The sequence below is a fragment of the Anomaloglossus baeobatrachus genome, chromosome 2 (genome assembly GCF_048569485.1).
Source record: "Anomaloglossus baeobatrachus isolate aAnoBae1 chromosome 2, aAnoBae1.hap1, whole genome shotgun sequence".
In the NCBI taxonomy this organism is placed as follows: domain Eukaryota; kingdom Metazoa; phylum Chordata; class Amphibia; order Anura; family Aromobatidae; genus Anomaloglossus; species Anomaloglossus baeobatrachus.
In genome coordinates this window covers 201,416,086-201,428,988 of record NC_134354.1, presented here as the reverse complement: position 1 = coordinate 201,428,988, position 12,903 = coordinate 201,416,086, and positions in this window count along the sequence as shown.

Below are 12,903 nucleotides of genomic sequence, written 5' to 3'. Positions count from 1 at the left end.
AGCCCTACACGAAATGCAGCATCGGGCCCCCATGACAGCACTTACAGTAGTTTAACATTATGGGTGAGCACATTTGATTATATACAATTCTGTGACTTGGTGGCTGCAGCGCGGCCATAGTGTGCGGTAGGCTTAACTGCATTTACTTGTGCATGTTGGGACTTGGATGCCTGGGTTTTCCCACACATTGGAAACCTTCCCACCACTCAGTGATTGAGGCTCCTTTCCCTGCCGCCGTGTTTTAGACATATGACTTTGATGATACAGGAGATACCTTGTGCATATTGACACTACTATATATATATATGCCATAATTATTGTCTACACGGAGGTGGTGTTCTGATCCTCACACTGACTTGTGTTACCATACTTCATTGCACTGATTTGGCTGACTCAGGCATCGGTGGCACCATGCGAACACCATCCTTACATTAAGCGGGATATACCCTGTGTTTACATACTTGGCACGACCTGCACTGTATGTCACTTTAAATATTAGTGCTCACAAATTACTTTTCCTGCGGTAATTTTGCTGTTCCTTCTTTGCACCTTATCTTCCCCCCTTACTGTGTGTTAATTGTATCTAATATTGTATTTCAATAAAATTGTACTTTTTAATTGAATTTTTGGAATATGACTCCGTGTTTCCTGATTGTATATATTGTTGGGAGTTTCCATATCTGAGCCCCTATGATGCATCGGATGTATTTGATTATATATTCTGAGATGGTGGTCGGCTACATTGCTAATGGCCGGTATGTACCACAGAGGTGCTGGAAGCCTGAATGTGCTTTGTGGTACTTTTAGTGCCACTTGTTTGTATTATAGTTCATTTGATCTGGCTACCTACATACCCCTTCCTTGTGTGTGTTTGACATGTGTCTGACAGGCCACATGGTTTTTTAATGGAGTTTGTTGTTTAGCACATGATAGGCGGTGTGGAATCTGTGAGCGAGAGGTTGCTAATCTCTGAGAGGTAGGAGCCTCTGGATGGAACAAAGCTGAGGGAAGTCAGACAGTGTGGAGTCTGAAAAGGCTGTGTGTGAGAGTCTTCTGAGAGACTGCAGCCAGCAGGGATAGTGCTGGGCTGTTGACAGGGTCCCTCGGTGCTTGGAAGTACTTCACTTCCTGGAAGCACCCCTGAAAGAAGTCCATGTGGATTAGAGCTGGCTGCAGTTTCCCCTGATGTCACTGGCTAGGCGGCCAAGTGTATGGAACCTGTGGTCACTCTGCACTTAGGGAACTCGAGTCCTCCTGGGAATCTGGACTGACCGATGTCCATGGCTGAGAGCAAGTCACAGTTCCCGGTTGGTGATCTCAGAGAGGCAGTCTTCCTAGGAATCTGTGGGAGCCCTTAACAAGGTAACAGCCTTGAAAGCCATGTGTGTATACTGGCCAGGTTAGTTACTAATGCGCTACTGTGAAGGACCGTATCGAAATCTATGTCTATGATACCCCAGTTAAATGCACTGTAAGACCGTGTTTGTTTATTTTGCCTGTAAAGCTGTAAGAGGCTCATGTTTTGTCTGAGGAGCTTTTTATGCAATATGTTTTAATAAACTGCTGGACTTCTTAAAGAGACAGTATTCCTGAGTCTACCTCGTATCGCAGCAAAGTGAGTTAAAAGCCCTATTATATAGTGTGGAACTGGATGCAATTTTACATATATATATATATATATGTATATATATATATATATATATATATATATATATATATATATATATCCTGACAAAAGGAGAGTTAAAAATGAGAAAAAAAAAAGACTGGTCATTGAGGACTTTTAAGACCTTGTGAACGGACCCTCGTTAATGCTAATACAATTTTATCTGTTCGATGTTTGATTTACATTTTTGCATTGAAATCATGAAATAATGAAGCGATGTACAGTAGTGAATTACACATTTTTTTGTAGTTCTTATAGTTTTGACTTATATCTTTTATGTTTAACTATATGTTTCTTAATCACAGTATTTTAGGATATATATATATATATATATATATATATATATATATATATATATATATATATACATTTACTGATAAAGTGCTCTGAATAAGATTTCTGACTTTCCAATTCCTAAAAATAAAATTTCATAAATGTATCGGAATTGTGAATGAGACATGGAAGGGTGTTACCCTTAGAAAAACATAATCACCAGTCCAGTTCTTGTCTGGAGCTTAGTGTGATTAGGGGTGAATCATTGTGCAGTCTTGCCATTCTGGTTGGAATTATGAGGCATATCTAGGTTTGGCTTATAAAATAAAACGAGACCAAGCAACTTCAAACAAATCTGACTGTAAAATCTGTAGAGTTTATATATAGCAAAGTCCTTGGAACCCAAGATCCCTTATGGTCTACAAGAAGTAGCTGAAGTAAATGTTGTATTTCCATCTCAACAGCAGTGTATGTCTCCATTAACCCAGTGGGGTTTTTAATGATAAATAGCTGTAATTACTTTGAGTAGGTCTCTAGTTTTCATGTCTGTTTATTAAGTGGAAACTAATTTGACTATTTTGAATTAGTTATTGGCTGGTAGTTTGTTGATCACAATCAGTAAGCAGGGGAAATGTATGACATGAAGCCAAGTTAAGAACATGTCCAAATAAAGAGCCAATTGAGCAATTCTTTGTGGTTCTCCACTAATGTGTAATATCTTATAAGAAATTAGTACAGTAAATATTGACCAAGAAAATCACTGAAAATAAATACAATATGTAATATCTGGTAAAGTTAGGGAATAGGATGTGTTTTCTAAAAAAAACCCCAAGGTATTGTATTGTAGTCTAAGATGCTTTCTTCTCCATTATTTTTAGTATTAATTGAAGACCGCAAAAAAAAAAAAAAAAATTCCAAGTCAATATAGTACAGTTTTAAGATATGTCAGGTCCTGGAAACAAAAAATAGAATAGCGGATATATCACATTATCACAAATAAAATTAAAATAGTTAATAAAAAAAATGAACAAATTATAACTGTTATATGGAGGAATGCAACTGTTAAAGAATGGAAATTGGGGGAGGGAAAATAATGAGAGGAGGTGACTCATGTTGAAATTTAATAACATATTTGAACTGGTTATCATATGAGGCACAATATTATATTACTCATCACCATGTTATATTTATAAATATAGGGTAATTGCCATAGAGGAATACTTGCACAAAGACCATATTCATGATGGCAAATTAAAATTGCTCATGACAGAAGAAAGAATAAGCATAAGGGTTAAGGTGAGTTTTGCACAACTCTGATCAAGAAGGGGAAAAAGTGGACTTTGATTTTAATACTAGGCATAGTTGATGTCAGAATAGGTATAATTAGTCATTTCCAATACCCTTACCATTCTGTTAGAAAATATGTTCAATATGACAGCATATTGATGAGCCACAGTTGATCAGTGACTGCTGATTGACTGCACTCGCATGACATGAGAATGTAATGCCATCATCGGGAGAGCCAGTACCCACATATCTGCAGTTTATCCCGAAGAAATTTGGTAAACTTAAAGAAAAGGATTTTGAAATACAAGTTTTAACTTCAGGTATATTAATAGGCAAGATCAATGACTTGTTTGTATTTAGTTTATAATATGATACTTGATAAAATTGTGCTAATCTTGTTATAAATGAAGAATGCAGATTTGTGAGGGATATTATCACATCATCTTCATACAGACCCATTCTACCTCTGAATATCAAAGTTGGAAGTGTGTTCCATTGCTTTTTGAACTTCAGAAAAAATACCAGATGCCATGACTCTAGCATTAAATAGTGTTATTATAGCATTTTGAATGATGATCAGCAACAAATACCTTTTGATCTGAGGAGACGAAAGAGGATAGGATTTTATTTCAACAATATGTTGGAATAAAGTTTTTGGTCATAACTCAAGAGTGAAATTGGGAACTTGTAGACATCAGGACAATCTCAATTGAAGTATTTGAAGTATTGGTCACTAGGCTAGATTTAACAACATTAAGGAAGTATAATATAAACAGTTTTCATGATATTTCATGTAATAACAGCTTATTACCTTTCCAGAAAATTCGTCATAAATTTAATCTCCCTTTAAATGAACTGGCAAATTGGACACTCCTTAACCAGTACTTAAATAAAAGCAAAAAGTTAACTTTTTCACTACCAGTAGATTTGTTGGATATTTTATTTAACCCACAAAATAAGTTATATTGGAAAACTAGCAACATTTATGCCATTATTAATGAAGACCTCCAATTTGATAAAAGATCAAATATTCTGAACTGGGAGTAAGATCTTGGTCAGACTTTTCAATTGGAACAGTGGCAAAAATCATTGAGTTTAACGTTATCCAACACTTACTGCGCCACGTTGCAAGAAACTTACTTTAAAGTGCTTTCACGCTGGTATTTTACTCCTCAAAAGCTACACAAAATGTCCGTATCTAACTCTCCTTCGTGCTGGAGAGAGTGTGGAGAAAATGGGTCTATTTTGCATATTTTTTGGAGTTGTCCAGCTTTAAAAAAGATGTGGGAAGATGTGTATCTCAAGAAAAATAACCTTATGACAGAGTATCAACATGGGTTTATGAGGGATCGATCCTGTCAAACTAATTTGATCAGCTTCTATGAAGAGGTAAGTTCAAGCCTGGACCAGGGAAATGCAGTGGATGTTGTGTTTATGGACTTTTCAAAAGCTTTTGATACGGTGCCCCACAAAAGGTTGGTACATAAAATGAGAATAATGGAGATAGGGGAAAATATGTGTAACTGGGTTAAAAACTGGCTCAGTCATAGGAAACAAAGGGTGGTTATTAATGGTACGTACTCGGACTGGGCCTCAGTTCATAGTGGGGTACCACAGGGGTCAGTATTGGGCCCGCTTTTCAACATACTTATTAATGACCTTGTTGGGGGCATGCGGAGTAGAATTTCAATATTTGCAGATGATACTAAACTCTGAAGGGTAATCAATACAGAGGAGGATAATTTTATATTACAGGGAGATTTATGTAAATTGGAGGATTGGGCTGAGAAGTGGCAATTGAAGTTTAATGTAGATAAATGTAAAGTCATGCACTTGGCTAGAGGAAATAAAATTTATAATTATGTACTTAATTGTAGAACACTGGGTAAAACAGACACAGAAAAAGAATTGGGTGTATGGGTGGATGGTAAACTTAACTTTAGTGGACAGTGTCAGGCAACTGCGGCCAGGGCTAATAAAATAATGAGATGTATTAAAAGAGGTATAAGTGTTCATGAAAAAAATATAGTTCTACCTCTGTAAAAGTCACTAGTGCGACCGCACTTAGAATACTGTGTACAATTCTGGTCACTGACATATAAGAAGGACATAGCTGAACTGGAGAGGGTGCAGAGAAGAGCGACCAAGATTATTAGAGGAATGGGTGGGCTGCAATACCAAGACAGGTTATTAAACTTGGGGTTATTAGTTTGGAAAAACAAAGGCTTAGGGGGATCTAATCACAATGTATAAATATATGAGGTGACAGTACAGAGACCTTTCCAAAGATTTTTTACACCTAGGCTTGCGACTGGAACACGGGGGCATCCGCTACGTCTTGAGGAAAGAAGGTTTAATCATAATCACAGACGAGGATTCTTTACTGTACAAGCAGTGGGACTATGGAACTCTCTGCCGCATGATGTGGTAATGAGTGATTCCCTACTAACATTTAAGCAGAGCCTGGACGCCTTTCTTGAATAATTTAATATTACCAGTTATGTATATTAGATTTTATGACAGGGTGTTGATCCATGGAACTAGTCTGATTGCCGTATGTGGAGTCAGGAAGGATTTTTTTTCCCCATTGGAGCTTGTTTGACACATTGGGGTTTTTTTTGCCTTCCTCTGGATCAGCATGTTAGGCTACGGGTTGAACTAGATGGACTTAGAGTCTCCCTTCAACCTTAAAAACTATGATACTATGATACTAAGATACTATGATGTGTATGATCTAATAAATAAAGCTACATCACAGAGTTTTATTCTCTCCCCCCAACTGGCATTATTGTTAATTGATATAGAAGAGTTTAAAGACCCATGCAGACACATAATTTGCCATATTCTACTCGCGGTAAAACATCTTATTGCTTCAAAATGGAGACAGGTAGAGGCACCTTCCATAATAGAAATTATTGAACGGATATCATCACATAATTCATATGAGTATAGTTTTGCATTGAAAGAAAATAACTTTTTGAGATACAAATTGAGATGGTCTTTATGTGCGGAAACATTTATGCCTATTGTGCATATAACTTAACCTCCTGACATGTAATGATTATTATTTCTCATGTTTCATAGTTTCATAGTTTTTAAGGTTGAAGGGAGACTCTAAGTCCATCTAGTTCAACCCGTAGCCTAACATGTTGATCCAGAGGAAGGCAAAAAAACCCCAATGTGTCAAATAAGCTCCAATGGGGAAAAAAATTCCTTCCTGACTCCACATACGGCAATCAGACTAGTTCCCTGGATCAACACCCTGTCATAAAATCCAATATACATAACTGGTAATATTATATTTTTCAATTAATGCGATCAGGCTCTGCTTAAATTTTACTTGTGAATCCCTCAATACAACATCATACGGCAGAGAGCTCCATAGTCTCACTGCTCGTACAGTAAAGAGTCCTCATCTGTGATTATGATTAAACATTCTTTCCTCAAGACGTAGCGGATGCCCCCGTGTTCCAGTCGCAGGCCTAGGTGTAAAGAGATCTTTGGAAAGGTCTCTGTACTGTCCCCTCATATATTTATACATTGTGATTAGATCCCCCTAAGCCTTTGTATATTATTGTTTTTGTTGTTCCAAGTACATTGGTGACAAAACGTTTGATGGTAATACTTTTGAAGCATTGGCCATAAAGGCAACACTTAACTGTTGTTTTTTTCCCTTTCCCTAATTCCTCCCTTATTCCTTGTATTTCTTGTATTAAAATTTGTAAAATGTTAATAAAAAGATGCAAACCACAAGAGTGAAATTGGGCAGAAATGGTCTGGTTTGAGTGGTTTACTCACCTATTGCCATCTTCTCCAATATCCGTTCTCTTCCTCTTCTGAAAGTTATCACCACTCTTCAGACTCTTTGGATTGCGCTGTACTATGTGTGACCCAGAGGGAGCTTTTACAATTTAAGTCTCTGATATGTTAGAATGAGGCTCCATAATCTTAGTGTAAAAGAGACCTCAAGGTCATGCATAGATCCCAGTGTCTTAATTGCCATCATGTGACTGAAAAGTAGCAGAATGGCTCTGGAAACTAAAGAACATAGCGATAATAAAGTATATGAGGGGCTGCTAAGTCTTTGGCTTTGTGATCTTTATTCGTTTCTGTGGTAACGAATGTTACATCTTACGTGTCTAATATATGTTTTCAAAATTTAGTGTTTGCTTAAAGCAACAGTGTTCTACGCACGTGGGAAAACAAAATGGCGGAGTCTAATGTAATATTCACAGCAACTGAGAGCAGAGAAGTGATAAAATTCTTGTTTCTGCAAAGAAAGTCTGCAAAGGATATTCATGTGATATGTCACAGACATTGGGGGATCAATGCCCTTCATATTCCACAGTTAAGAACTGGGTTACCAAATTTAAAATGGGCCACTTCAGCACCAATGATGAGGAACATCCTGGACGACCAAGAATGGTTATTGTTCTGGAGATTGTCTATGCTGTGCACAAGCACATACTGGAGAATCGACGAATTTCAGCTAAACCAATAGCAGACATCATGGGGATTTCCCGTGAAGGTGTTTGTGTCATTATCCATGAACATTTGGACATAAGGAAGCTATCTGCAAAGTGGGTCCCCAAATGTTTGACAAGAGATCAGAGAAGCATGCGAGTGAAAGATTCCCGGTCCATTTGTCAGTGTTTCTGGACTGATAAGAACTTCCTGGATCGACTGGTCACAATGGATGAGACCTGGATTTATTTGTATGACCCTGAAAACAAGGAGCAGTCAAGAGTGGAGGCACAGTGGTTCTCCTTATCCAAAGAAGTTCAGGGTGCAAAAATCAGCCACTAAGGTGATGGCATCTGTGTTCTGGGATAAGGAGGATGTGCTGCTAGTGGACTCCCTTCAAAAGGGTATAGCAGTCTTACTGCAACCACTCAGAGATGTTGGCACAGAGGGTGGGTAGGGGAAGCAGGGGATATTCATGTAGTTTAATGGGTGGGTGAGAAAAGAGTCTGACTGCTGCCTTATCTTCAGGGAAACACAGTATTTGTCTGGCTCTTACCCCCATTTTGCTTCCTTTTGCAGCTCCCTAGCCCCTGCTATGACTATTTTACAGCCATTTTACAGCACAGACTTTGGGTCCCCTTTGACTTTTATGGGGTTCATTGTACATGGTCAAATTTGAGTCATGTCCTGTTCCCGAACCAAACTTTTTTTAAAGTCCATCTGAACCTGGCGAACCTGAACATCCACGGGTTCACTCATCTCTAGTCTCCACATTATTATAATTAAGAAAAAATGTTATGTCATAGGTGTTGAATAAGCTTTTCACAGAATAAAAATGAATGTAGGCTATAGTCTCTGTAGGTAAAAAAACATTGAGGGTTTCTGGTCTAGGAATTTAATTCTATTTACCTCAAATCTAGCCTCTTCACATCAGGCATGGTTGTTTGCAGCAGCTTCTGAAAGTTAAGACCAAATTCCTTGTTTGATGTAGATCCCCTTAGCCCTCATTCAGATGTAAGGAGATGAAGGAGTAAATGCAAATAAACATCTCCATCTACTGACCAAAAATGTTAAGAATAGAGAAAAGTAACCTGAATGACAGTAGGAGGAACTAAAGTGAGAAGGACAAGTTCCACTACGGAGCAGATAAGAGAAGGCACCAGGTCAGGTGCTATCTGTAGCACAGTTAATAATTGTAAAGCCTAGGAGAGCTAAGAAGGGGTGGAGTTGACAACTGAATATTGAACAGGATGGTCATGTGCTGAGCAGAGAGAGCTTACAGCCAAAGATCTGTAACCAGTGCCAAGGAAGACCAAGACCAGTCACCGAGGAAGACCAAAACCAGTGTCCAAGGGGGACTGAGTTCAGACCACAGCGGACCTGCAACAGAAGAAGATCCGTGACCTGATTCACGAGACACCCTAGCCATAGCAGAGGACCATATTTTTGAGCCTTTGCTTCCTGCAAACATGTACAGTATTTACTGGAGACTTCAGAGAACAAAGTTCATTGGAGTTTTGTGTGAGAGACATTACCCACAAAATTGGACTTGCTTCCTAGTGAGTAGTGCTACCCACAAAATTTGGACTTGCTTTCAAGAGGGTAGTGCTATAAACTATCATTAGGGCCTTTGTGTGGGTTTGTGTAATTTAGATTATTGACGACAGTGACGGGTAGAGAAGTTATATTGACGCTTCCTTAGTGAGGCAATTTGGAATAAGAGATCCATGACTGTAACCATTATTTAATGATAAAGTATATAAAGTAGAATAGTAACATGTAAATAGTATTGTGTTTATATCCAATATATCTGACTTGCTATATTCTTTATTATTAAAATAATCTGTTTTTTTTGCCACCTATTGGGTCATTGCCTGACCTTGTGCTCAAGGCAAAATTTTTCTAACCTGTATAAACTAAATAAACCATTGTTGGTTCAATTACCACTGTCTCCTCATTATCTGCGTCATTAAATTTTTACACCTGATTACAGTTGGCCTAGTCAGCAGGATGCAACATTCAAGTGAGTGAATGATGGATAAGATGGTAAATGTATCCACGGTCACATTTTCCCCCTTTGACTTATGCTCAGCAACATACCAAAGTTTATGGGTGACCATCTACTTATATGGGACTGGGTGGAACATCTAAAGAGCATATCATGGAACAACCCAATGGCCCCTGTGTTACCGGCAGTGATTGAGTTGCTGACATTGGATGGAGAGACATGAGATATGATCATGTTAAAAAAAACCACAACACTGACACCATAAATAAGGTGATAAAAATATTAGAAGACATGCACGGTGATACTGTTGACCTTGTGTCTGGGTAGTCTCTCCAGGATACAATGGAACTTAGAGAAAGAACTAAAGCAGAACATGTAAGGGAACTTTACTTTACTAAGGATGTAGTAGGCATTTCTCTGAGTCCCACAAGAGAACACCCAGTAAAAATATAAAACACACACTTGGTCAGGATTGACTGGGACCCCTGTGCTGCACAACCAAAATGGACCCAGAATGTTCCAGGTGATAACATCAATTTTACCTAACCAATGCTTCTGGTTAATGCAGCAACCAATATGTTAACCTATGAAGAGTAAATTAATGAGTGCAGCAACTGGCCCTTTGGTGGTGAGGCACAACGGTTTATAAACGTATCTTGTCTCTAATCCTCCCTTTCCTCCCGCCCAGGGAGTCACTTCAACCAGTGGTTTGATTAAGAAAATGAATGAAGTGTCTTTACTGTGAGTTCATATTCAAGCCTAACTAACTACTTTTGGTGCAAACGCTAAGTCCGCGTGTTTGCTCCCACCAAGTTTTTCGCATCAAAGAATGAGCTCAGAATTTACGTTTCAAAGGGTCCAGCGAATCTCTGAGCTGGAATATAGCACTATTCACATGAAGCAAGGGTCAGACATCAGTAGGTGTCTTCTGGTAATACTCCTCTGCATCCATCTGTAGTTGTCTCCAAATTAGCTCATTCCCTCACTTACAGATGTTACTGGAACAGAAACATGTTTTTCCGGTCACTGGCAGACATTTCTGGCATTGAAACATGTATCTCCAGGACAACAAGAGCACCATGATGACAGATCTCTCTCACAAATACCATCACTCACCTAAATCACTGTTGTTCACCATGAGGCCTACAATAGAGTTCTAAATTATACCATAGAGCCTATGCAAGAAACGACAGAGACCTCCTGTTGCCGGAGGCCAACACTGCAAGTGTATTCCTCATGCTCTAACAATATTACCGATTTAGGTAACTTGCATATCAATTTCTTTTGTTAGGTCCAGAAGAGGGGGAGATGGTGACCCAATATGTGAATGCTCTACATGAATATAAAGGATTAGGCTGCCTGAAAAAAGTATTAAGGAACAGCTGGTTGCAAGTAACCCCTTTGTGAGCACCTAATGTCAAACCAGATTGGGCTTGTGAATTACAGCAGGAAATGCAGGAGTTCAGTGGGGTGTACGAAGCATCAGAAAAACCTTTGCAGCTACACCAAAACCAAATCCAATACCCTGGTGGGAAGAATGACTACAGAGGGGGTATCCTCCTCCGCTGGAAAAGCGATATAGACCTAGATGTCAACCAGTTGAGCACAGAATTTAGTGTTAGACTTGTGGAGGGATGGGACACGTCAAGGGGTTCCCCCTCGCGAGACAGCCAATGAGGGGGCAGTGAGTAAACTAAAATGCCTCACAGTCAGGGAGCATACTGCAAGGCTAGGGTACTTTGTAACAAGAATTGAAAGCTCCTAACACATCATTTCAGACAGTCCCACTATGTGGGCTGAGCTTAACGAGCAAAGAATTTGGTGCCTAATGGAAGCGATTCAGGTGACCAAAATGCCAGAAGCTTACTTTCACCACCATTTCTCAAATGTTGCCCAAACAGAAGGAGATACGACCATCTGGCTAACAGCCAGGAATCAGTTACCCATCACATTGGCAGGGGTGGTATAAATGGAGATACGAGTCTGCGGACAGAAGAAGAGGATCGTACTTTTGAAAGGTCTCATTGGAGATGGATCCATGGTGACTTAGAATGAACATCCTGAAGTAACTAGGACAGTTTCTGGTGGACAGCTGATGGGGAAACAACTAGATATGTGTGACCCCAAAGGAAAGTTGGTGTACCCCCTACTACTGCCCTTACTCTGCCACATGGTCAGATTGTGCTCACTATGCCTCTTCAGGGCTAGACATCTTTGAAAGGAGGGGAGGTGTGGGGATGGGAGAAGTGATGCAGGGACTGCTAGTCGCCCACACCCTAGAGATTGAATGTCAGGGACATATAGCGATGAGATGAATTAACTTCAGTGGGCAAGCCTGCAGCCCCCAGAAAGAAGTAGCACAAGTATACATAATGTGGGAGAATCATGCAAAATCAGATGCTAAGTTATCGCCATTGGATGGATATCTGTAGACATTGTTAGGGGTACTTTGCACGTTGCGACATCGCTACTGCGATGTCGTCGGGGTCAAATCGAAAGTGACACACATCCAGCGCCAGTAATGACGTCGCAACGTGTAAAGCCTAGATGCACCGATAAACAATCGCAAAATGTGTACTCAGCAAAGGAGAAAGTTACTGCCATGCAAAAATGGAACACGCCTATGATGTTGAGAGATAAGAGTGTTTCTGGGCCTGTAAGAGTATTATAAAACATTTATCAAGGACTTTTTGCAAAGATAGCAGCACCCCTGCATAAGATACAGTTAAACGGCAAGAGGTTACAAGAGTAAGTTGATTCAGTGGGGGCTGAGGTAAGAATAGGCCTTCCAGGTGCTGAAGCTTGCATTGTCAGATGCCCTCATGCTGGCATATGCTGACTTCTGTCAAGCCTTTGTATTATACATTGATGGTAGACTCTACAGTCTACAGCAGGCGTGAACAACACCAGTTCTTAAGGGCCCACTAACATTGCATATTCACAAGATTTCCTTAGTATTGCACAGGTGATAATTTACTCACCTGCACAGGTGATGGAATAATTTAATGAAATCATGAAAATATGCACTGTTGGTGTCCCTTGAGGACAGGAGTTGTGCACCCCTGATCTAGAAACAGTGCTGGCCCAGGTCCAAGAGGGATAAAAAAGGGTGATTGTCTATATCAGTTGATCCCTATGAGACATATGAAAAGACAACCAAAAACAACAGCTCATTTAAAATAGAATTGCTAGCCCTGGTGTGGGC